This window comes from Castor canadensis, chromosome X (genome assembly GCF_047511655.1).
Source record: "Castor canadensis chromosome X, mCasCan1.hap1v2, whole genome shotgun sequence".
NCBI classification, from domain to species: Eukaryota; Metazoa; Chordata; class Mammalia; order Rodentia; family Castoridae; genus Castor; species Castor canadensis.
In genome coordinates, this window is record NC_133405.1 from 88,380,036 (window position 1) to 88,402,734 (window position 22,699).

General features: G+C 40.4%; 1 protein-coding gene across 10 annotated transcripts in view; it reads left to right on the plus strand.

Annotated features, from left to right (window-relative positions):
* Arhgef9 (Cdc42 guanine nucleotide exchange factor 9) overlaps positions 1–22,699 on the plus strand; it is a 354,155-nt gene that overhangs the window by 207,627 nt on the left and 123,829 nt on the right. The window lies entirely within an intron of this gene.

Consider the following 22,699-nt stretch of genomic DNA (forward strand, 5'->3'; position numbering starts at 1 on the left):
TTAATCTCAATTTGCTGTCCGGGGTTCACAATTTCCAATTTGGAAAGAAGCCAACTTTAGAACATTTCTTCAAGCATTAAATGTCAGTTTCTTTGGAATCATGGAATAGGACATGAAAGTATTTAATGATCTTTTGAATTGGCAAGAGAGGACTTTGACAAGAGATGTTTGGGCTTCTTTTCTCAGAGATTGTATCCCTGGATTTGAGATGGAGGATTTTTCTCTGTGTCTCATCCAAAAAACAAAAGCCAGCCTTTTACTTACTTTGGGAATAATAGTATTGGATATGGCTTCTGTGAAGTAATCCCATTTGCAATGATGTTCTTGAACTACATTTTCAATAGAGTTTAATAGCACTGATGAGAAAGTTGTGATACTGTTTGCTTAGTTTGTTGCTTTGAGAGCAGGGTCCCTAATTGAAACATTCACATAACTGAAAGTACGTAATGTACTAAATTAAGAATTTTGAGCACACACACACACAAAGTATAGATGGAATGGGATGAAAGCTCAGAAAAAATAGGAACTGGAAGTAACCCTGTTTCCAGTTCTGAGCTATGCCTGCTTGTCTGTATCAAATGGTCTTAGTGGCAGTTGCTATTATTGTCATTATTATTTTTATATTTCTGTTTCTGCTGATAAAGCTCTTTGCAAAGCTTGGAAAAAATTGTCTCTGATGCCAGTGTGCATACTTGTTTTTTTCACCTCTTGCTGATGTAAGCAGGTCTTCTTCATTCCCTTGCTTACCTGACTCGAAACAGTGCCATTTCTGGCTCATGTAAGGATGAATCAGAGTGCATACACGCCCACACACATGCTTCTGCTACACTCGTGTGGGTGGCTGCTCATGTGTGATGTGCAAATCTGCTGGCATTATGCTGTCAAGCTTCATGTTCTGTTTAATCTCTTTGGAAATTAATATAAAAGGAGAGGGACTATGAAGAGGCCCTTGAAATTGTCTTGACCAATGCATAGAATATTATTTAATGGCGTCAGTTGAGGTTTTGAGCCTCAAATCCTGCTCTCCTTGACTCAGTGTGGGTGAGAGACAAGTTTGTTTTCCTTGTCTGGTACCATGATGCAAGCATGACCTGGGAAGTTTATTGGTATTAATTCTTATTAATTACTCTTTGGTCCTTTTGTGAAGACTCCTTGGGGAGAACCAAGAACTTGTTTCTTGCCAGTGAGAATCTAGTGAGGGTTTTGTTTTGTTTTTAATCTGTTAGCTCCACAGACATTATGTAAAGTAATCTTACATCTTATCCAGGCACCTTGTTTTGAGACAGTGTCAGAGAGGAGAATGGCTCAATTCTAGGGTAGCTGCAGACCTGAGTTTTCACCATTCAGTGGCTGTTTGACCTTGGGCATTTATTTTCTTCCTCAGTGGCTTGGGATTTCCTATACATTGGCATTTTGAAATGGTTGGACTAGGTAACCTCTAAATTCTAGCATTTTGTGATTTTAGGCACCCATAAAGACATGAAGTCAGAGGGGGATGAACTGGAAAGATAAGTAAAAAAGAAAATGGATTATTAACCAAGGGATGATAAGAGGAAGGGCTGTATATTTGGTTGCTGGTATCTGCAGAATAAATTTTACCAAAGGGATTTTTGGTCTAGCTGTGTGGTAGGGAAATGGGAACTGAAACATTGGAATGTATTTTGACTTTTCTTTTTCCCTAAGGGGAGGAGTCTTGGACTAGGTTTATGACTAAGTAAATGAAATGCCTTCACCTCTGGATGCCTGGCAGACTCCTGGTAGAAAGCCTTTGGGACTGAATGTAGAGTGGTGACAGTATGTTTGTGGGTGTGTGTGGGTGCACACTCCTGAGGGTGGGTGGAGGGTGGTTGTGGTAGGAATGAGGAAAGACAGTATTGAGTTCTGAATGGCCTTCTTGTGCTAGGGCTTGTGAAGAGTTAAATGGTGTTAGGATGGATGTCACCCATACCAATCCTCCTTACACCACTTAAACCCCTTAGCTTGAATGAACCCTACCATCAATAATTTAGTGTGTGTTCATACTTTCCAAATTCACTTATATCCGGTCAAAGAAGGGGACATTGCTAGCCAGATGGCAGGCTACCCTAGAGCAGCCAAAAAGGAGTTTGAAAAATAGAGAACAAAAGGTGGCAGTGTGACTTTTTACTGTGTGAGTCCTAAAGGGTTGGCATTTCTCCTTCAGATTTGTGAGGGCATGCAAAAAGAGAAAAAAGTGGGAGAGAATGAGAAATGCATCCCAGAGAAGTAGAACCTTATGCAATTTAAGGTGTCGTCTTTTTTCTTCCCTCTCCTGCCTTCTCTGTTAATCTTTCCCTTTTTCCCTCTCCTCCCTCCCCTATCACCTCCACATCCTCCTACTTCCCACTATAAGTAGGCAAGTAGTAAGGAAGAGAAAAGGGCTTTTTCCTAATTTGTTCCAGCTTTAAAGCATTTTATTTCCTTTCCTCCTTTTTCCCTGATAAAGCATTTTATTTCCTCTCCTCCTTTCATCCCTGTGAGAAGAGGATACACTTTTGCTACTAGGAGGCAGCGAAATTCCAGCTCCCCACTTAGGAATTAAAATACCTTCTACTGGTATCCTAGCAACCCCTGCATCACTCAGCACCCAATGAGCTGAACAGCCTATCCTTTAAAGTTCCAGGCCCCATTGTCTGGACAACTGGGGCTGGAACTCAGCAAGACTTGGGGAGATGCTTTTGGGGAATGGACAAAGAAAGACTGAAATCCTTGCTGCCTGCAAATGCCTAGAAAACATGTTTGCAGCAGACATACAAAACCTAGCTTTGTCCACCCATGGGGACTGTTTATTGGAAGACTCATGGGTTTAAATACCTCTCTAGTCACTAACTCCTCTTTAAGATTAACTGAGCCTTTTCACTTCCTAGCTTGAAAAACATTTTTTTTTAACCCTAAATTTTGACTTCAGCAGGGGAAGAGTGAAGTGATAGCTTGGTGGGAACACACTGACCAGCACTTTTCTTGCCTTAAGATAGCTCCCATCTGTCAGAACCTGCAACATATGCTTTTGCAGTTTTCCCCAATTTTGTTTGTGGCTTAGGGAACCTTGCCCAGCCAGCTGTAGTATAGAATTTGTGGTGGGGTTCTTTCTGTGGTTCAGTAGTTTTTGACTGGGGAGGGTTGGGCAAATTGGGAAAGTCAGTTTGATTCTGGAACTGGTGAACAGGGATTGGAGCCTGGCTCAGATTCTCTTGCCCGTGTGTGTGTGTGTGTGTGTGTGTGTGTGTGTGTGTGTGTGTGTGTGTAAGTATCTAGGGAGATGAGGGATCCCAGTAAGCCTGTGAGTGAAGTGCTCCTACTGCCCTGTGATGAGGCCTAGATTCAGAGTGCTTGGCTGTGATCAGAAGACACACTCTGGTAGTTGTAGGGATGGTGCCAAAATATGTCCTCTTTAGCCTGTCTGCTACCTTAGCCTCTGATCCCTTAGCTTCTGATCCCTGAGTGTTTTCTTTGGAATGGGACATGAGAATTGAGCCTTTTGTCCCAAAATAACTGCCTCCTCAGAAGACTACAAGGCATCTGGTCCAGCTCCAGTGGCTTTGCCACATGAAATGGGATAGAGGAAGCAGATCTTAGACTCTCTAGCCCTTATTTGCAACTTGTCTAGGCCAGCTGACTCTCTGGCTTCCCAAGAATGCTTTATTAAAGCTTAGCTTTTCCAACATGTGTCCAGAGTGTCTCCTTCCATCCATTGGTGGAGCTAACTATTTAGTTCATTGTGCTTTGTTCTGGAACCAAAATATGAAATGGAAAAATTAGAAGGGAGAAGGGCCTGCAGGAGAGAGAAGGTTTGGGAAACAGTCTTTACTAGACTGGCTATATTAATAACCCTTTGTCAGCTCATGGGCCTATCAAGTTTGCAAAGTGATTTCACATCCTTCTAATTTGAGTATCACATCAGTCTTGCAAAGTAGGTAGAGGTGATCCTTATTCTCAGTTTTACTGATGAGGAGAGTAAAGGTGAGAGAGATTGGTGAGTTGAGAGTGGGTCTGTCTTTCCAACAGAGGTGGGAAAGTCAGAGTTGATCATTCCTACCTACTGTAAATTTGATAGGGCTCAGGTGGTGAGGGAGGTGCACATGAGTCATCCCTTAAGTCATATTAACTTCCTCAGCTTTATATGCTTACAATTTTTAGTATTTTTAATACCTTTTATTTGTATAGCACCTTTATTCGTACAGAATTCTTTAGTCCATAAAATTCTCCCTTCATCTTGAGTATACATCAATCTTAGGAAAAAATTCACTGTTCAGGATTTTCAAGGTGAAAGCCATTGTGAATTGCTAAACAAAGTGTTTTGGAGGGATTGCAGGTTTCATGCAATTGTCCTGTTTTGAGGCATGTGTATTGTTCTGTATTTCTTTTAAAATGTGCTGCTCATGGTTGGGGATATAGCTTAGTAGTAGAGCACTTGCTTAACATGTATTAGGCTCTGGGTTTGATTCCAGCCACAACAGAAAACAAACAAAAACAGAAAACAAAAAAATTGTGCTGCTCAGAACTGACCATGCTACTCCACATGCCACCTGACCTGACCAGGATCAAGTATAAAGGGACTTTGATAGGTCTGTGAAATGTTTAATAATTCAGCCTTCTATTGGTTCTCAGCCTTGAGGAGTTTAAAAATACCTATGCCAGATGCCCACTCTGAGAGGTTCTGATTTAATTGACATGGAATAGGTCTCGGGCAGCTTTTTTTTCAATTTAAGGCTCCTCAATGTGGCTCCAAAATGCAGCCAGGGTTAATAGCCACTGCATTAACTTTTTGAGCTTGTAGATTGAAACTTTCCTGTCTGGTGCAATCGCTTGGCCTTTTGAACCAATTTAGGTTTTTTGAACCAAACTTGTTAAATTTTTCTTCTTTTGGTTGGTCCATTATTCTACTTTTTCATAGGTTTTTAAATTCTTCATGCTGTGGAAGAAATTGGCAGTTTTTTCTAGCATTGTATAAATTATTTGATTTGTCTGTTTTAGCCTGTAGGATTGAAATTTTTTTCTTCATGTCACACAACAGCTTAGCAATCTTTTGTAGTGTTGCATCATTTGAAAGCTGAATAAATATCATTCATGTTGTTGATTCACAGAAATGTTTGATATGATGAGGTTAATGTGACTTCTGACATCTGTGACCAGAGCCCCCTTTTTAGAGTTGAAGCCTATTCTTTTTTTTTTTCTTTTTTAATTCATATGTGCATACAAGGCTTGGGTCATTTCTCCCCCCCTGCCCCCACCCCCTCCCTTACCACCCACTCCGCCCCCTCCCTCTCCCCTCCACCCCTCAATATCCAGCATAAACTATTTTGCCCTTATCTCTAATTTTGTTGTAGAGAGAGTATAAGCAATAATAGGAAGGAACAAGGGTTTTTGCTGGTTGAGATAAGGATAGCTATACAGGGAGTTGACTCACATTAATTTCCTGTGCATGTGTGTTACCTTCTAGGTTAATTCTTTTTGATCTCACCTTTTCTCTAGTTCCTGGTCCCTTTTCCTATTGGCCTCAGTTGCTTTTAAGGTACCTGCTTTAGTTTCTCTGCGTTAAGGGCAACAAATGCTAACTAACTTTTTAGGTGTCTTACCTATCCTCACCCCTCCCTTGTGTGCTCTCACTTTTATCATGTGCTCAAAGTCCAGTCCCCTTGTTGTTGTTTGCCCTTGATCTAATGTCCACATATGAGGGAGAACATACGATTTTTGGTCTTTTGGGCCAGGCTAACCTCACTCAGAATAATGTTCTCCAATTCCATCCATTTACCAGCGAATGATAACATTTCATTCTTCTTCATGGCTGCATAAAATTCCATTGTGTATAGATACCACGTTTTCTTAATCCATTCATCAGTGGTGGGGCATCTTGGCTGTTTCCATAACTTGGCTATTGTGAATAGTGCCGCAATAAACATGGGTGTGCAGGTGCCTCCGGAGTAACCTGTGTCACAGTCTTTTGGGTATATCCCCAACAGTGGTATTGCTGGATCAAATGGTAGATCAATGTCTAGCTTTTTAAGTATCCTCCAAATTTTTTTCCAGAGTGGTTGTACTAGTTTACATTCCCACCAACAGTGTAAGAGGGCTTCTTTTTCCCCGCATCCTCGCCAACACCGGTTGTTGGTGGTGTTGCTAATGATGGCTATTCTAACAGGGGTGAGGTGGAATCTTAGCGTGGTTTTAATTTGCATTTCCTTTATTGCTAGAGATGGTGAGCATTTTTTCATGTGTTTTTTGGCCATTTGAATTTCTTCTTTTGAGAAAGTTCTGTTTAGTTCACGTGCCCATTTCTTTATTGGTTCATTAGTTTTGGGAGAATTTAGTTTTTTAAGTTCCCTATATATTCTGGTTATCAGTCCTTTGTCTGATGTATAGCTGGCAAATATTTTCTCCCACTCTGTGGGTGTTCTCTTCAGTTTAGAGACCATTTCTTTTGATGAACAGAAGCTTTTTAGTTTTATGAGGTCCCATGTATCTATGCTATCTCTTAGTTGCTGTGCTGCTGGGGTTTCATTGAGAAAGTTCTTACCTATACCTACTAACTCCAGAGTATTTCCTACTCTTTCCTGTATCAACTTTAGAGTTTGTGGTCTGATATTAAGATCCTTGATCCATTTTGAGTTAATCTTGGTATAGGGTGATATACATGGATCTAGTTTCAGTTTTTTGCAGACTGCTAACCAGTTTTCCCAGCAGTTTTTGTTGAAGAGGCTGCTATTTCTCCATCATATATTTTTAGCTCCTTTGTCAAAGACAAGTTGGTTATAGTTGTGTGGCTTCATATCTGGGTCCTCTATTCTGTTCCACTGGTCTTCATGTCTGTTTTTGTGCCAGTACCATGCTGTTTTTATTGTTATTGCTTTGTAATATAGTTTGAAGTCAGGTATTGTGATACCTCCTGCATTGTTCTTTTGACTGAGTATTGCCTTGGCTATTCGTGGCTTCCTGTGTTTCCATATAAATTTCATGGTAGATTTTTCGATCTTTTTAATGAATATCATTGGAATTTTGATGGGAATTGCATTAAACATGTAGATTACTTTTGGGAGTATCGACATTTTTACTATGTTGATTCTACCAATCCATGAGCATGGGAGATCTCTCCACTTTCTATAGTCTTCCTCAATCTCTTTCTTCGGAAGTGTATAGTTTTCCTTGTAGAGGTCTTTCACATCTTCTGTTAGGTTTACACCTAGGTATTTGATTTTTTTTGAGGCTATTGTAAATGGAATTGTTTTCATACATTCTTTTTCTGTTTGCTCATTGTTAGTGTATAGAAATGCTAATGATTTTTCTATGTTGATTTTATATCCTGCTACCTTGCTATAGCTGTTGATGATGTCTAGAAGCTTCTGAGTAGAGTTTTTTGGGTCTTTAAGGTATAGGATCATGTCGTCTGCAAATAGGGATATTTTGACAGTTTCTTTACCTATTTGTATTCCTTTTATTCCTTCTTCTTGCCTAATTGCTCTGGCTAGGAATTCCAGTACTATGTTGAATAGGAGTGGAGATAGTGGGCATCCTTGTCTGGTTCCTGATTTCAGAGGGAATGGTTTTAGTTTTTCTCCGTTAAGTATAATGCTGGCTGTAGGTTTGTCATATATAGCTTTTATAATGTTGAGGAACTTTCCTTCTATTCCTAGTTTTCTTAGAGCTTTTATCATGAAATGGTGTTGGATCTTATCAAAGGCTTTTTCTGCATCTATTGAGATGATCAAGTGGTTTTTGTCTTTGCTTCTGTTAATGTGGTTTATTACATTTATTGATTTTCGTATGTTGAACCACCCCTGCATCCCTGGGATGAAGCCTACTTGGTCATGGTGAATAATCTTTTTGATGTGTTGTTGAATTCGGTTTGCCATTATTTTGTTGAGGATTTTTGCGTCAATGTTCATTAAGGAGATTGGCCTGTAGTTCTCTTTTTTGGTGGTGTCTTTGCCTGGTTTTGGGATAAGTGTAATACTGGTTGAACCCTATTCTTATATGTATCTAGTGCAGACTCCACCAGGCATCTATCTTGAATGTGATGAGAGTAACATCATATGGGATTTGTTGTATGCTTTGTGGACATCAAGGTATGTTGTATTCATAGCTATCATTTGCCAGCCAATGGTCCCATCAGAAAAAGAAGTATGAATTACTTGGTATCTTACTCTGATAAATATAGTCACAGGCTCCAGAGCTCTGTTTTCTTCTAATGCCTACAAACCAGATGTTTCTTAACTGGTTCCAGAATTTGGCTGAATGTCAGTGTCACAACTGTAGTTTCGGTGTATCATTTTTCCCTCTTTGGAAAAGTGGGACATCATGGATGTGCCTTTAAAACAATATAATTTGTCCTTATTGAGTTCAGGAAACTGCATGTTTTCCTCTTTGCTTGGTTGTATTGTTTCCAATCAACCCAGTGGTTGTCTGCCCTTGCTGCACATTGGAATCACCTGGGGAGTTAAGACTAACAGCAATTCATAGAATCTCTTGGGGAGATCTGATTGAGCTGGTCATGATGGGGCCCTGGCATCAATATTTTTTTAAAAGCTCCCTGAGGTGATGGCAATGTTTAGCCAGGGGTGAGAATGACTGCTATGGAATGGTTCAAAGGAAATATTAGCTCAGCCTGATGTCTAGCTTATTACACATGAATAAGCAGGATTCAGAGGGTGAGATTTTATTCCAGGATTTCTGGGGACTCTGGATGAGTTTTAGAGGCTTGTGCCCACTCTAAAAAGGATTGACGTTTAGGGGGTGAGTAGTCTGATACCTATTTGGATTTAAAATACAATCAGTCCTTTGTATCCACAGGTTCTGCTGCATTCACAGATAGAAAATATTTGAAAAAATTAAAATAACAGTACAATAATATGTATATATAAACAATACAATATAAGAATTTGTGTAACATATTGTATTAGGTATAAGTAATCTAGAGATGATTTAAAGTATATGGGAGGTGGAGCTGGGGTTATAGCTCTGTGGTAGATTGCTTGACTAGCATGTTTGGGGTCCTGGGTTCAATCCCCAGCACTGAAGTAAAAAAATCTTTAAAAAAGTACAAGGAGGATGTGCATACTTTATATGCATATGGTACATTTTTTGTAAGGGGTTTGAGTATGCTCAGATTTGTGTTTTTGAGGGGTTGGTGGTGTGGCTCGATGTTAGAGCACTTGCTAGTAAGTGTGAGGCTCTGAGTACCGCCAAAACAACAATAACAAAACCAAAACCCCAAGGATTTTGGTATTTGAAGGGAATCCTGGAACCAGTCCCCCACAGATACCAAGGGATAACTGTAATCAGCTGTGAGATGGTTTGAACTCCTCAGTGGAAAAAAAAGTCAATTCCTCTATATTTGCTGTAACAATGGAAAGATTCCACTCATTTGCTGGTTGACCTCAGGTAAATTACTTATCCCTTCTGAAATTTGTTTTCCTTATCTGCAAAATAAGGATAGGTGGATTAGATGTCTTCAAAGTTCTCTTTGAGCTCTAATATTCTATGCTCACTTTGCAATTAATATAAATGGCAAAAATGATTATATTATTAAAAAACAAGTAATCCAAAGATTTGTTTTAACAGGTTTAGAATCATGGGGTGGTTATGGGGGTAATAGATTTGCCTTCTTAATTATACTTGGCTTAGGCTTCTTCAATAACAGGTGAACTATAGCTTATATTATTCTTTGAGTAAACACTGACTACCAAGCATGGAAGGGAACCCTTAGTGATCTGAATAGCAAGAGTATACCAGTGTGGGATTCAGCTTATTAAAGAGATATGTCATGTAAATAATTGAGAACTGCCTCTTTATAGATACAGAACCAGTCTCTTAGTCTGGAAGTGCTTGAGAGATAAGGGGCTAGCTGTGTTGACAGCCCAGAGCTCCTTCCTGCAGTATTTTAAAGAAGTCATTGACTTAGTTAATACTACTACCATTAATAAGTAATAAAAATAGTAATAATAGTAATAAGAATCTGAACAAATTTCCCTAGTTATTTCATTGTTTCCTCTCCCAAATCTGAAAGTAGTGTAGGAAAGTGAGGCTTACAGAGATTAAGCAGGTTTCTCAAGGTTACACAGTAGGAGGTGGGTGGTGCCTAGCATAGAACCCAGGCCTCTTGTCACTATAGTTTGCAATGCTTCCAATGCTGCCTTCATTGTGAATTTTGTGGTCAGATTTGAGTCATGATTGAGAATTAAAGGAGTCCATTGATGTAGCATAGTACTTGGGAGGAAGCTTTGAAGAAAGGATCAAAGTGGGCAACTTGGTGTATGAGGAAAGGTTAAGAGATGGATATAGCTGAGTTCAGCTCTTTCTTATCTTTATCATTCTTCTGTGATAGTTGCAGGCCTCTGCCAAGGATTGATATTTGAGTGTCACGCATCAAGGTTGAGAGTTGGTAGCAGAAAAGAGGGAAAGCTGTGCATGTTTGTTAGGACAATATATATAAAAGGCAGCTTCTGCAGTAGGAGAAAACATTGGAAAAGGGCTCAGGAGACCTAGGATCAAGTCCTAGCCTTTTATGTACCTTGCTACCAGGTAATTGATCAAGTGTCTTCACACGTGGACCTCAGTTTTCATATTACTAAAAAGAAGAAAGAGTGGTTTCAGTGGAAGAACCATGTTCTCAAATGAATTTTTAGTTAAAAACTTCTACATGAAAGAGGAAAAACCAGAGCAGGTCTGATTGAAATGGGCCTAGGTTAGGGATAGAGGACAGAGTCTAAAGTTCCAGGCAATCATCTTTTCAGTGCAGACTTTAAGTCACTAGGGGAATTGGATTAGGAGAGTGGGGATGGCTTTGCCCAGTTCAGCCAAAATGCTTGGGAGACAGGAAACCCATGGATATGCTGCACTATAGAGGTGAGTCTTTCATTAAAGTGGCCAGGTTTCTCAGAAAACCACTTAGGGGCAAAGATTAAAGTACCTGCTAGGTCTGTAGCACAGTGTCCCCACTCTTTTTTTTTTTTTTTTAACAAGGGAGAAAACTAAGGCACAGAAGGGAAAAGTGGTCCAAGTTTGCAGTGATGGTCCTGGAATCCTGACTCCTGAAATCAGGTCCTTGACTGTGTAATCTATTACCTTCTTTATAGGATTCTGGTTCTGTGCTTTCTTGACTGGATGAGAGACCTGCATACTCCTCAGGTTCAGTTGGAGAAAGCTGTTGAAAGGCTGGAAGAATTAAGAGCAGTGAATAAGAGTGTTATATAACCGCCTGGAGAGAAGCAGGCCTGTCAGCAGCCCTTGAGGTGCCAGGCAGTGGGATAGGGTAGCAGAAGCAGAGTCTCCTGTTGGCCACGTTAGCTCTCCTGAAGCAAAGAGCTGTGGATGCAGCCCTGTGCTGAGTAACCATCACCCTCGGGGCCCTGAGGGAGCCAACACAGTGCATCCATAGCCAACTCTGGGAATGGCTCTGGCAGCAGATTTCTTCGCCTGCCTGCCTTCATTAGAGGAGGTGAAGCAATGCTCCTCCATGCCTAGCTGGCTTCAGGAAGGATGTGCTAAGATCCCACTTCCCACCCCCTCAGAATGTGGTGCCTAAAGGCAGCAGCTACTTTTAGAAGAGCCTCCCACAGCCTCTCTATCCATTTTTTTCTTCCTCTCACCGTGAACCATGCTGGCTGGTAAGAGGACTAGGCAGTGATGCCTTGGTATTAGGATAGAGACACAGGAGGGCCTCTGATAAGCCTGGCATTGTGAGAGAGCTCAGAAAAAAAGGCAAAATGATGGCACTGCTTTGTGCTTAGGACCCAAAGGGAGTGGAGGGATTTATTAATTTTCTTTGGACCTTGTAAGCAGCTGAGGGGCTTGACTTGCAAATCTAGATTGAACTGTACACTACTCAAGAAGATTTATTAGAACGTGCACAGACTCTGATTGGATTTGGAGGAAACCAGCTGGAGGTAGTGGATACTTACTTGATTTTTGGTTTGTCCTTGAACATTGTGTTACACTTTTTAATGAGTTTTACGTGTTGTCTCATTTGAACTTCTGATGCCCTGTGAAATAGGTACAGCAAGGATTATCTCCATTTCACAGATGAGGAAAATGAGGCTCAAAGACTCATTGCCTTATGGCTACTTTCAGCCTCGTCTGGGCTCAAGCTCTGGAAGTTATAGTGCCATATGAAGTCATTCCAGACAGTTTTATCTACTAATTGAAAGAGATTCTAGAACTATCCCAGGAGTAATCCTCTCATTGTGGAAGCTGGGGTCTAGGTTCAGAGAGGAAAAAGATTTGCCTAAGGAAATGCAATACATTTATAGTAGTGGTGGAGTTAAAAGGTAGCCTGATAAAAATGTGAATTCTTGGACCCATGAGATGTGCAAGCCACTCTAGACTTTCCTCCCTACAGGGGTGATTGGGGAAATCACCAATGACCAGAGGGTCATTGAACTAGGAGTCTGACTTTGGGCAAATCAGCCTCTCTGACTCAGTTTTCTTTTCTATAAATCAGGGTTGATAATCTCTGAGAACTCTCTGAGGCAAAAATATTCTGTGGATGACTAGTATGGTGGAGGGAATCTTACAATCGATAGGTCCTCCGTAAAAATAAAGAGGGTCTGCAAATATGACTTTTGAACCTCAGTTCTTTCTCTTGGAAGAAGAGAGGCCTGTACTTTGAGTACTTGGTGGAAAACTGGGATTTTTTTTTTTTTTAATAAGAAGCTTTTGTTTATCCCCAGCTCCATTCTCCATGGCATCACATACAGGTTGCTATGAATAGCAAACCAGCTTTCTCTATCTCTTGTAAAACTAAAAGAGGAGCTTGGATGAAAGCCCAAATTAATTGTGTTTTTGTTTAGTGCCTTCTCAAGTTCATCAAACCAGAACCACCTTAGGCACTTAAAAACCATTTCTTGGCCCCAGGTTCTTGGCTAGGATTTGAGTACTACTGGGTTTTCATAATATGATTAAGAGTTGCTTTAGAAATCACAGGCTTTTGACAAATGACCTACATAGAGCAAGTTGATATTCCACCTTAATCTGCATCATTTTGTTTGGAAATGTCTCACTGCTCTGGAAGCAGTTCAAGAAAATAAAAACTATTGTGTAGTTTTCTGTTCCTAATGGATTGATCATTTCTCCATGACCCTATGAAATGGGCAAGGCCAAGATTATTTGTCCATTTTGTGGCTAAGGAAACTGAAGCTCAGAGAATTGCTTAGTCAACTATTAAGATCAGTGCTGCTTCTTCAAAGACAGTGGTGTGCTAGGAAGAGCATAGCATATGGAGTTAGCTATTAGCAATTAACCAATACCAAGTGGCTTTGAGCAAGTACTTATTCTAAAGATGCCTTTGCACTTTGCTTCTATCTAGGTCTTTTTAAAAATAAAAGCTAGTCAAGATAGCAGAGAGAACTAGGCAGATGCCTCTAGTTAACTTTGGCCAGGTTGGTATTGAGCCATTAATTAGCACTTCAGATACATCTATTAGATCTATGATAAATTCATCTGTATATCATATTGTCTAGGAATGCATGAGAAGCCTTGCCAAATGCAGAAAAGCTGCCTTAAATTCTGCATCACTTTGAATTCTGGTTAGGTTCGATGTTTTCTCATCACAGATTTATCTGATCTTGTTCTTAAAGAGCAGGTTTGAGTTTTGAAAGCTGACTCATTATCCTTTACCAGTTCACACAGTGATTCCAAAGGATGAGGAAGAATAATTTGGATAAGCCACATGGTATTTTGTCTGGGCTTTGGTAAAAAATTATATGTCTTTGTGACTATGTTTTTTATCACTTTATTCCAGCCTACTTAGGTCGCTAGGAAAATAAGTGTGTAGTGACTGATAGGTGCAGGGAGGCAACTAGTAACTTGTTTATGTCCAGGGGATCTAGCAGATGCTGATCTACATGTATATATCTGTGTACTGACACTTTGTGGTTAGGGGAACCAGAATTAATCCATAGTACTTAAGCTGAGGAGTCAGTAGATGAGAATGAGGAAGACCTCACACAATGAGCCCACTCTGACAGTACTGCTGGGGAAATTGAGGCATAAAGGAGAGGCTGGGAACTGACCAAAATCTCAGGATTGATCTTTGATCTTTGTCCAGTCTCTCTATTCAGCTCTTGGCTGTTTGACTCATAGTTATGATGAACAGAGTGGTGGCTAAGCCTCTTCAGAAAATCACCTGTGGCCACCAAATTCAGGAAGTAACAGAAATAAAATTTGAACTCAGATTTTTTTGTTCTGCTTAGGTATAGATTCTTCCAAGTGTCTTGAAGAAAAGCTGTTAGAGAAATTGTTGGGGAAGAAAATTGGCTTAACCTAATTATCTATTTGTGTTCTTCACCTATACCTGCACATACTCATACTTTTCACTGATACACACAACACACTCAGACACATGAGGAGCCTATTTGGGACATACATAGGGCATACACAAGTGGGGCACACGTTCATATAGACATACTTATTTTCAGCACATACTTAGTTAAGCATGGGCACGTGTACACTTGAACATTGTCAACATGAGCAGAGTACATACATAGGGAATACATGAGGTATACTTATACACATTTGCTTGTGTGAACACACATGGATACATATAAGGTACAATTATATACCCATGTGGCACACTGAGATGCACACTCATATGCTGTTATCCCCAGGACACATACTTATATCCCCGAGACAGATTCCTACGTGTATACTTGGAAAAACAGCATTCCTCCCATGAGACACACTTGAACACACCTATGGGACATACCCACATGCCTTGGACACCTGTATGCAGAACATTTCCTACCCTTAGGGCCAGCCAGCTGTACCTTTCTTCTCAGGTACGACAAGTTACTGGTCCCAGATGGTGGACATTGCTCTGGCCCTTTTTAATCCCTGAAATCAAGCTTGAGGGCAGTGAACTCAGTAATAAAATGAATGCTAAAGATGGCAGCCTCCACAAGGAAAACAGGGCTCAAATCTGAGCTCTTAGATGTGAGTTAACATGTAGATAAATGTAGATGAATGGAGAAAGCAAATTGGCACTGATAGTGCAAAAAGCTTGAGCCTGCTTCTTCATCCCCCAGTCCACTTACAGACCATTATAGAGTTTGTGATAGCAGTGTCCTAGAAAACCTAAAGTAACTGTATATTAAAGGTCATTTTTCTTAGGAATGAAATAATAACTTAGACCAGAACAAGTAGATCTAAATTGTGGGTGGGAAAGAAAATGGTAAGATGCGTAAAGGGAGACCCCATTGGGCAGTGATCCAACCCCTCCTGCATTGGTGGTGGGCTGAGAGACTAGCCATATTCTTAATAACCACGACCCAGCCCCTAGGCACAGCAGCTTGAGCCATCTGGCCCCACTAATGAGGGCCTGCTATTTTTAGAGTTCCTCAAGCTAGAAACCAGGTCATGGTGTCCTGGGGAAGCTTTTCTGGCCCTTAATACCAAAGACTGGAGCTGGAAGTAGAGGGCCCCAGACTGGATAAAGGGTGGGAAACAGTGAGATAGGTAGCCAAGGTGAGCTGCTTGAGCAGCAACTTCAGAACCTTGTTTGTGTTACTTTTAACTATTAATAGCCTCATGACCATTTCTCACTAGAAACATGAGTTCAAATTGCTACTCTGCTTCTTAGGCTGTGACTCAGTTGGGTTCTCCTTTTCTGTCTGAAGTTTATTTGGTCTACTGGTAAAATAACCAACATTACCCTCAGATGATGTCAAGGCTCTGACAGGCTAAGAGTTGAGAAAATACTTTGTAGATATACTTGTCCTCCATCCACAATACTGCATCTCCCCTATCCCAAAGCTGGTTTTAATACCCTCCAGTAATTGGGCCTAATCTCTATCAAAGTAGCCATAGAAATGAAAAGGACAATAAGGGAGCCAAGGAAAGGCACCTTCATAGTATCAGGTTGGCCATGGTCATGCCAGGTTCAGCCCCACCGATATAGATGCTTTTCAATGCCAAGTCAGGCTTGCTGGTAAAGAAAACGGGTCTGTAAAATTTAGGTGGTTAGATAGCTTGGGTCCCTTAGGAACCTTAGGTAGTGAGGGAAAGGGAGGTATCAGAGGCAGGAACTTATTCCTAAACTGAGAAAAGCAATACAGGCCACTAGTACCTGCCTCCTACCAGAGGATGGAGCCTAGGATGCCAGCTCTGGCCTCAGGAGAGTATTTATGGTCGTGGACATTTCATCTGCTTTGTTGAGGGGAAGAGGGTCAGGACCTAGGATATATAGTTCAGGTTTCCCCGCACCCCAGATATTGTGGGCAAAATTCTGAACCTCAGTTTTCTAATTTATAAAATAGGCTTAACTACAATGTCTCAGGGGATTTGGGGGTACAAGAATACATTATGACAAAGGACATGGGAAGTGTCTTGTAAAATGTTGGACATGTATTGCTGCTGTTTAGAATATTAAGGTTTCATTCAGTTATAATTACAGGGGTAGGCATAATCAAGGAGTTTGTCTCCACTTCCCCATACCATTCTGTTAAGCCATTATTGTCTGTATTTTAAAGGTTAGGATAATGAGGCTCAGAGAAGGGAGAGATGAACCTGAGGACACAGGATTACATAGTGATGGATTTAGGATTAATGCCTTTGGACTCCCAAACTAAATGTACTCTCTGTAGCCCCAAGCTGCCACCCAGTGAGTGCTAGAGGAAGTAGCAGCTTAAGTAAATATATGTAAAAACTTAGATTTTTCTCTTACACACAGTAAGAATGGTGGTGGGGTGGGGTAGGTGGCTTTCTAGGGCCAAGGTATCCACAGAATTGCCCCTGCTTGCTCACTGAAGTACATTAATTCACCTTTCTTCCTCCTCGCAGCATCTTATTTCCCACTGTTTCCTGCAGTTGGTAAAGATGTTAAGCTGTTGTGAGAGGGAATTATGCTGTCTGTTTGAGCCTCTTCAGGAGGATCCCTGGAGGTACTTGGTCCACCTTGGTCACTCCCACCTCCTCACAGTTTCCTGGGTACAGAAGCCCTACCTAATGGGTAGGATGGAATGGCTCTGAGGAAATATGTTTGAGGGTTTTGATCTTTGGAGGATTTTGCCAACTCTTGAGGGCTAAGATTGTGGAAATCTCAGAACTAAAGCTGAGAGACTCCCTAAGAGTTCATCTGAACTGACTCACCTGGCTTCAATGTGGAAATTAAAACTCAGCTGGTTTTTCTTTTTCTCCCTTAGTGTGCCTTAGAGGGACCTTCTTTTCTTTATGTATCAAGGACACTAGCACCAATTTTGGGCCAAATTTCCTAGAATTAGCTAGCTTGCTTATTTCTGCCTTCCTGAGCTCAAGTGAGGGAAGGGTAGGCATATCGAATCAGAGGGCTAAGAGGAAGGAGATGGAGGAACCTGTGGAGGTCAGGGGTTGGGCACTAGGCATTGGGGGTAAGGTCTTTTGTGGTTCTTCATCTGTCTTGCTGCAATGCGTTATTTTTCTATCTTCCACTGATAAGATGGAGCCTAACAATTTGTTGTTATTTTCACTTGTGATGTTAAAAACTGCAGAATGCTTACAGTACTGGACCTTCTAGAGGAATGGACAAGCAGTGGTGGTGGTGGTGGGGGGACTGGAGGACTAAAAGGGAGAGGCACCATCTTCAAGTTCAAGAGTACAGAGAGGTAGATAGGGAAGGCTTCACTGCCACAGTCCTAGACACCTCATTTATAAATGTTTGTTTTTGAATAGGAAATCCTTGGTTCGAAATTTAAAAAGGTACAAGAGAGTAAACAGTAAAAAGTCTTATCCCTGCCTTCTAGTCACCTCTGCAGAGGCCACCTGTGAATCCTTCTAGAAAAATATTTTACAGATATATATATATAAGCAAATATAAATGTTTTTACTTCTTTTCTTTTTTACAGCACTATATTATGCACACTATTGTGTACCTTGCTGTGTACCTTGGAGATTTTTTGATTGAACATCACTGGATTGTACCTTTTAAGGATAATGGTTCTGGCTCTGTGTGACAAAGAAATTACTTCCTCTATCTGAACTTTGTTTTCCGTACCTTTAAACTTAGAATAAAATATTAATATATGTTAAAACTTTGATTTGTCTCTTATACATAGTAATCATTCAGTAACTCTTAGCCATTTTTATTAGGAAAAAAACATTGGACCATGAGTCAGAAGATCGGATCTTCTTCCTTCTTTCTTTTCTTTTTTTCTTTAGGGCTGGGGATTAAGCCTATCAAACAGATTATAAGCAAGCACTCTATCACTGAGCCACATCCTCAGCAGAACCTAGGTTTTCTTCTGACCTCTGTTTCTGGAATAGCTAAGGGATTTCCTTTGTCCAGGCCTAAGTTTCCTTATCTTTAAAACGGAACAATTCATCCTTACTTTGCTTACCTCAGAATTGCTGTTAGGATCCAATGAGCTCATAAAAGTGAAGATAACTTAGAAACTAGAATATACTGAACAGATGAGAGAGGTGCTGGTTAATTTTTTAGTAGAAACTACTTTGGGTAGCTTGAACCTAATGACCTCAACTAGGTAAGAGGAGGCAGTATTCTTTCTGGCAGTGGAACCCAAAGGCCACCTTTCTTTGTACCGGAGTTCTATTCTGGGTGGGTTTAGTCCATGGTTATTTTTTTTTTTATTATTCCATTCCATTCCTGCCCAGATTTCTTTGTTTTCAGGCGCCTCTCCTCCTCCCCTCAAAACCTGCTTTCAGAAGCAAGGGAGTAGCGTAGGTCAAATGTAACCTTCTTTTTTCTCATTTCTCCCCATTTTTATCTTGTTATACTAGATTTGTAAATAAACTTTGCAATTTTACTAGAAAAAGAATAAAATTTCTATTTGTGTGGAGATTTTTGTAAAGCACATAAGTGGTATATAGATAGTGGCATAAATGATTTTTTGTTTTTTAAAGATAAATTTTGTACATATTTGAGGTTTACAACATGTTGTGGGTTACATATAAATGGTAAAATAATTAAAATGGTTAAGCACATTAGCATGTCTGTCATTGCATAGTTAATTTTATTTTTTTTATAGTTAAGTTTTTAATGAAAAGAGAAATTGAATGTTTTGTTTTTAACAATAGAGGTACATAGTATAAATGCAGTTGACTACCATCCTTCAGAAAGACCATAGGCTTAGTTTCTAATATTAGCTCTGTTGCTGACTAGATTGAAACCTCATGCAACTTTTCCCTTTGGAACCTCAGTTTTCTTACCTGTAAAATGGAGGACTGAATTGGTTGTGATAGGTCTTGAGAATCTCCAATCCTGATCATCTCTGAGTTTAAGAACCTATTGCCTTTCAGGCTCTTGAACCCCAGACAGTAAAGAAGAGCAGGTTTAAGTCCTGGCACTTATGGATGGATATTTTGTCTTGGGTCCTTTCTCTACTCACACATCCTCTACCTATCCCAGGCAGGCAGGCAGGCAGATGCTTCCTTATGTAAGCTTGGCTGACCTACTTAAAATTCTTTTGTAACAAGCACAACCACTTTTCCAGCAGACACAGACCTGGTGCTATCTCTCCAGAGCCCTGAGGGTAGTCTGATTTTGCTTCTGTAGGTTTAGCCTAGGTTTAGATGTTGTGGCATCACTCCAAATCTTTAACAAGGTCTAGTGAGAAACCAGATTCAGCCAGTTTGAGTCCCTGGGACCTGGGGCCTGACCCAGGCATTGGTCACTGAATGCCCCTGCCACCCACTTATCCACCATTACTGAATGTCTGCTGGGAACCCAGGACTGTGCTAGACTCTGTCAGGAGAAACATGGTCTACTCCAGAGCATGAAAGGCTGTTGACAGGGACTAGAAGCATTGCTAAGTGTCTGGTTGGATCTATTCTTTCACAATGAGTCAACAGGCAAAAGGAAATTAATGAAACACTGTAAATTAACCACTTTCTGATGGACAGTTTCAATGCAGATTTCCTCTCTGGGCTGTAATGCTTCCCAAAGAGATACCCACATTCTCTCTGGAAATGAATGCCAAGGCCAGGACCTTATGCAAGCCTGTGTCCTGGGTTGGTAGACTCAGTAGACTTAAAGGTTTATTGAAAATATATATATATATATATATATATATATATATATATATATATATATATCCCTCTTCTTCATATATGGAAGCAGGTCATAGTGCTCCTGACTAAATGCTATTTTGTTCTTGCCACCTTAGACCAGATGGCCACATTTGAACATTAGAACCATTAGTTCCAACCTATCTCCTCTGCAGCTCCTCCCCCCCACCTACAGCCCTCCATTCCCTACAAGATTTTAACACGACATCTGTCAAATGGATAAAAAATGACTTTTCGTTCTTCTTTTTGCTTTGCCCACCCACCCTCTGGCTATGGTGTTAATGAGTATTGAGCTATGCATGTGGGAGGCATGGAGGACAGATTCTTCATGTAGTTCTAACCCCCCTCCTCCTACCCTTCTGGAAACCTAGAGGAACCCCACCACAACCCTACCCAAAAAGCTCCAAGGATGGGCTTCAAGTCATAGTCCAGGAAAAATTTAGGCTCCCAGGACTGGTCTCAGTGGAATCAAAGGAAGAAATTCAAGAACACAGCTAGGTCACCTCCAGGACTTGGGGCTTTGTGAACTCCCCTGTTTCTCCTCTAGCAATAACCAGATTGAAGCTAGAAGCAAAGGTGTAATCTGTTAAGTCTGAGGGGAGAAGAAAAAGCAATTCTTGTGATTTTTGTTTATATTCGTTGTGGGACTTTTCTTTCTTGGCATTTCTGCTCCTTTCTCTGATGACCATGAGCTATCTGTGCAGATCTATAGCAAGAACTAGCCTTCCCAAAATCCACATAGTCATAAATCCTGGCAACAATGAATTGCCATAGGCTTCCTGGGCACATATTACATAACAGGTCTTTTGCCATATAGAATGTTCTGTGGCCTGAGAGAGATTCTAACTCTGTTACCATGATCTCTCTCGGAGCTTACCTAGTTTTAGGGCTCAGGTCATAGAAGTTTAGGTAGGCGTTAATGTTGTTTCTTGTGAATTAAGCAGATATCTACCATTCACAAGTGTATACTCCAGTTATTTGAAGAATAATGCTCTAGTTGATGGCACTAACTTCTTGAAGTTGGCATTTTCTACTTATACTAAGTAGAAATTCATGAAAGAGTCAAAAGGAAGGAAGGTACTATCTGTAATCACCAGGGAAGGGATTAAAGAGTAGGTAGACCAAGATAACACAGTTAGGAAGAAGCAGCCTGGATCCAGGGTCTCTACATTTAACATCGTGTAAGAGTATGACTGAATCAGAAGCACAGAGTTAGCATTGTATCTGCCTATAAGGTACACAATTTGGCAAAAATAGAAGGTCCAGGTTGGGCATATAGCTCAGTGGTACAGTACTTGTCTACCATGTGGAAGAGCTTGGATTTGTTCCTCAGTGCCACAGGGGAAAAGAGGTTGGTACTTGCTTATTTAGAGGCAAGGGTTGTTTTCAGAGATGGAACCAGATTATAAAGAGCTTTAAGAGATTGATGGTGAAGAGTTATTGAAAGTTCTTGAGCATGGAGAGTGACAACAGCAATGAAAGTCTGAGAAATGCATCATGAAGGAGTAACTTGAGGAAGAGAGAGACATGGGGGTGAGAAGGCCATTTTGGAGGCAGCTTGAAGTGATAAAAGGGCCAGGTCTAAGAAGGGACAGTGAAAGTGAAGAGAAAGGATCATATCTGAGAAGGAAACACAAGGAAGAATGAAATAGGTCCAGTAGATTTTTCTAAAGTGGGAAAAGTTAGGAAGAGGGAAAATGATGAATTCATATAACAAATTTTACATATATTTTGTTAGAGGTGGTAGCAGGAAGTTGGAAGTATGAGGTTGAAGGCAAACGAGAGCTAATGTCAAGAGATATTTTATATAACAGAATGTCATTCAAAAAAAACAAAACAAAACAAAAGAAAGTTGATTTCTCAAGGAAACTTAAGTGGAGAGAACAAAAAAAAGGTCCCCGTTGACTTTTGATTGTGCAGTCACTGGCTAACGTAGAACACCCTTTCCTCAGATTTCCTAGCTAATCTGGGAAAACACAGGTACTAGCCTGTGCTTTAATGTAGTGCCAGCAATGCCTAAATGAGTTACCTTCAGGGTCTAGCCAGCTCCAAGTTGTCATTTTCCTAAGTAGTGAACAATAAAAACATCCAACTAAGCACAAGGGAAGGTGAGGAGAAAAAACTGCAATAATGCCCTTTGAATGGCTAAAGTGTTAGCCTCAATGAATGCCAGAACTGTAAGGGATTGAGAGGTCATATATCAGGTTTTATAGTCTGTCACTTGACTGATAAAGAAACAGACTGAGGCAGGTAAAGGGACCTGTCCATTGTCATTCAATGAGTTACTGGCAGTTTCTTCTAGTAGTCAATCTTTTTTTATTATATTGTACTGGGGGTACATTGTGACATTTACAAAAGTTCTTACAATATATCATAGTTAAATTCAACCCCTCTGTCATTCTCCTTTATCCCCTTTCCCCCCATTCCTGGATTACAAGTCAATCTTGAGCCTTTGGTGTACACTGTGGAAAGTAAGGATGGTTATCCTTCAACACTTATGGTAGGATATTCAGTTTCTTCACAAGGCTATATTAAAAGGGTATCTAGCTACTTCAAGAGAGAACATAAAATATCAACTTATTTTAGATGTTAAAGGGAACCAGAAAAGGGAATTTTGCTCTTGTCCATGCTTAGCTGTTAGGAAGGAGGCCTTCTGAGAGGAAAAGGGCAGGCATGAAACAGAGAAAAACTCAGA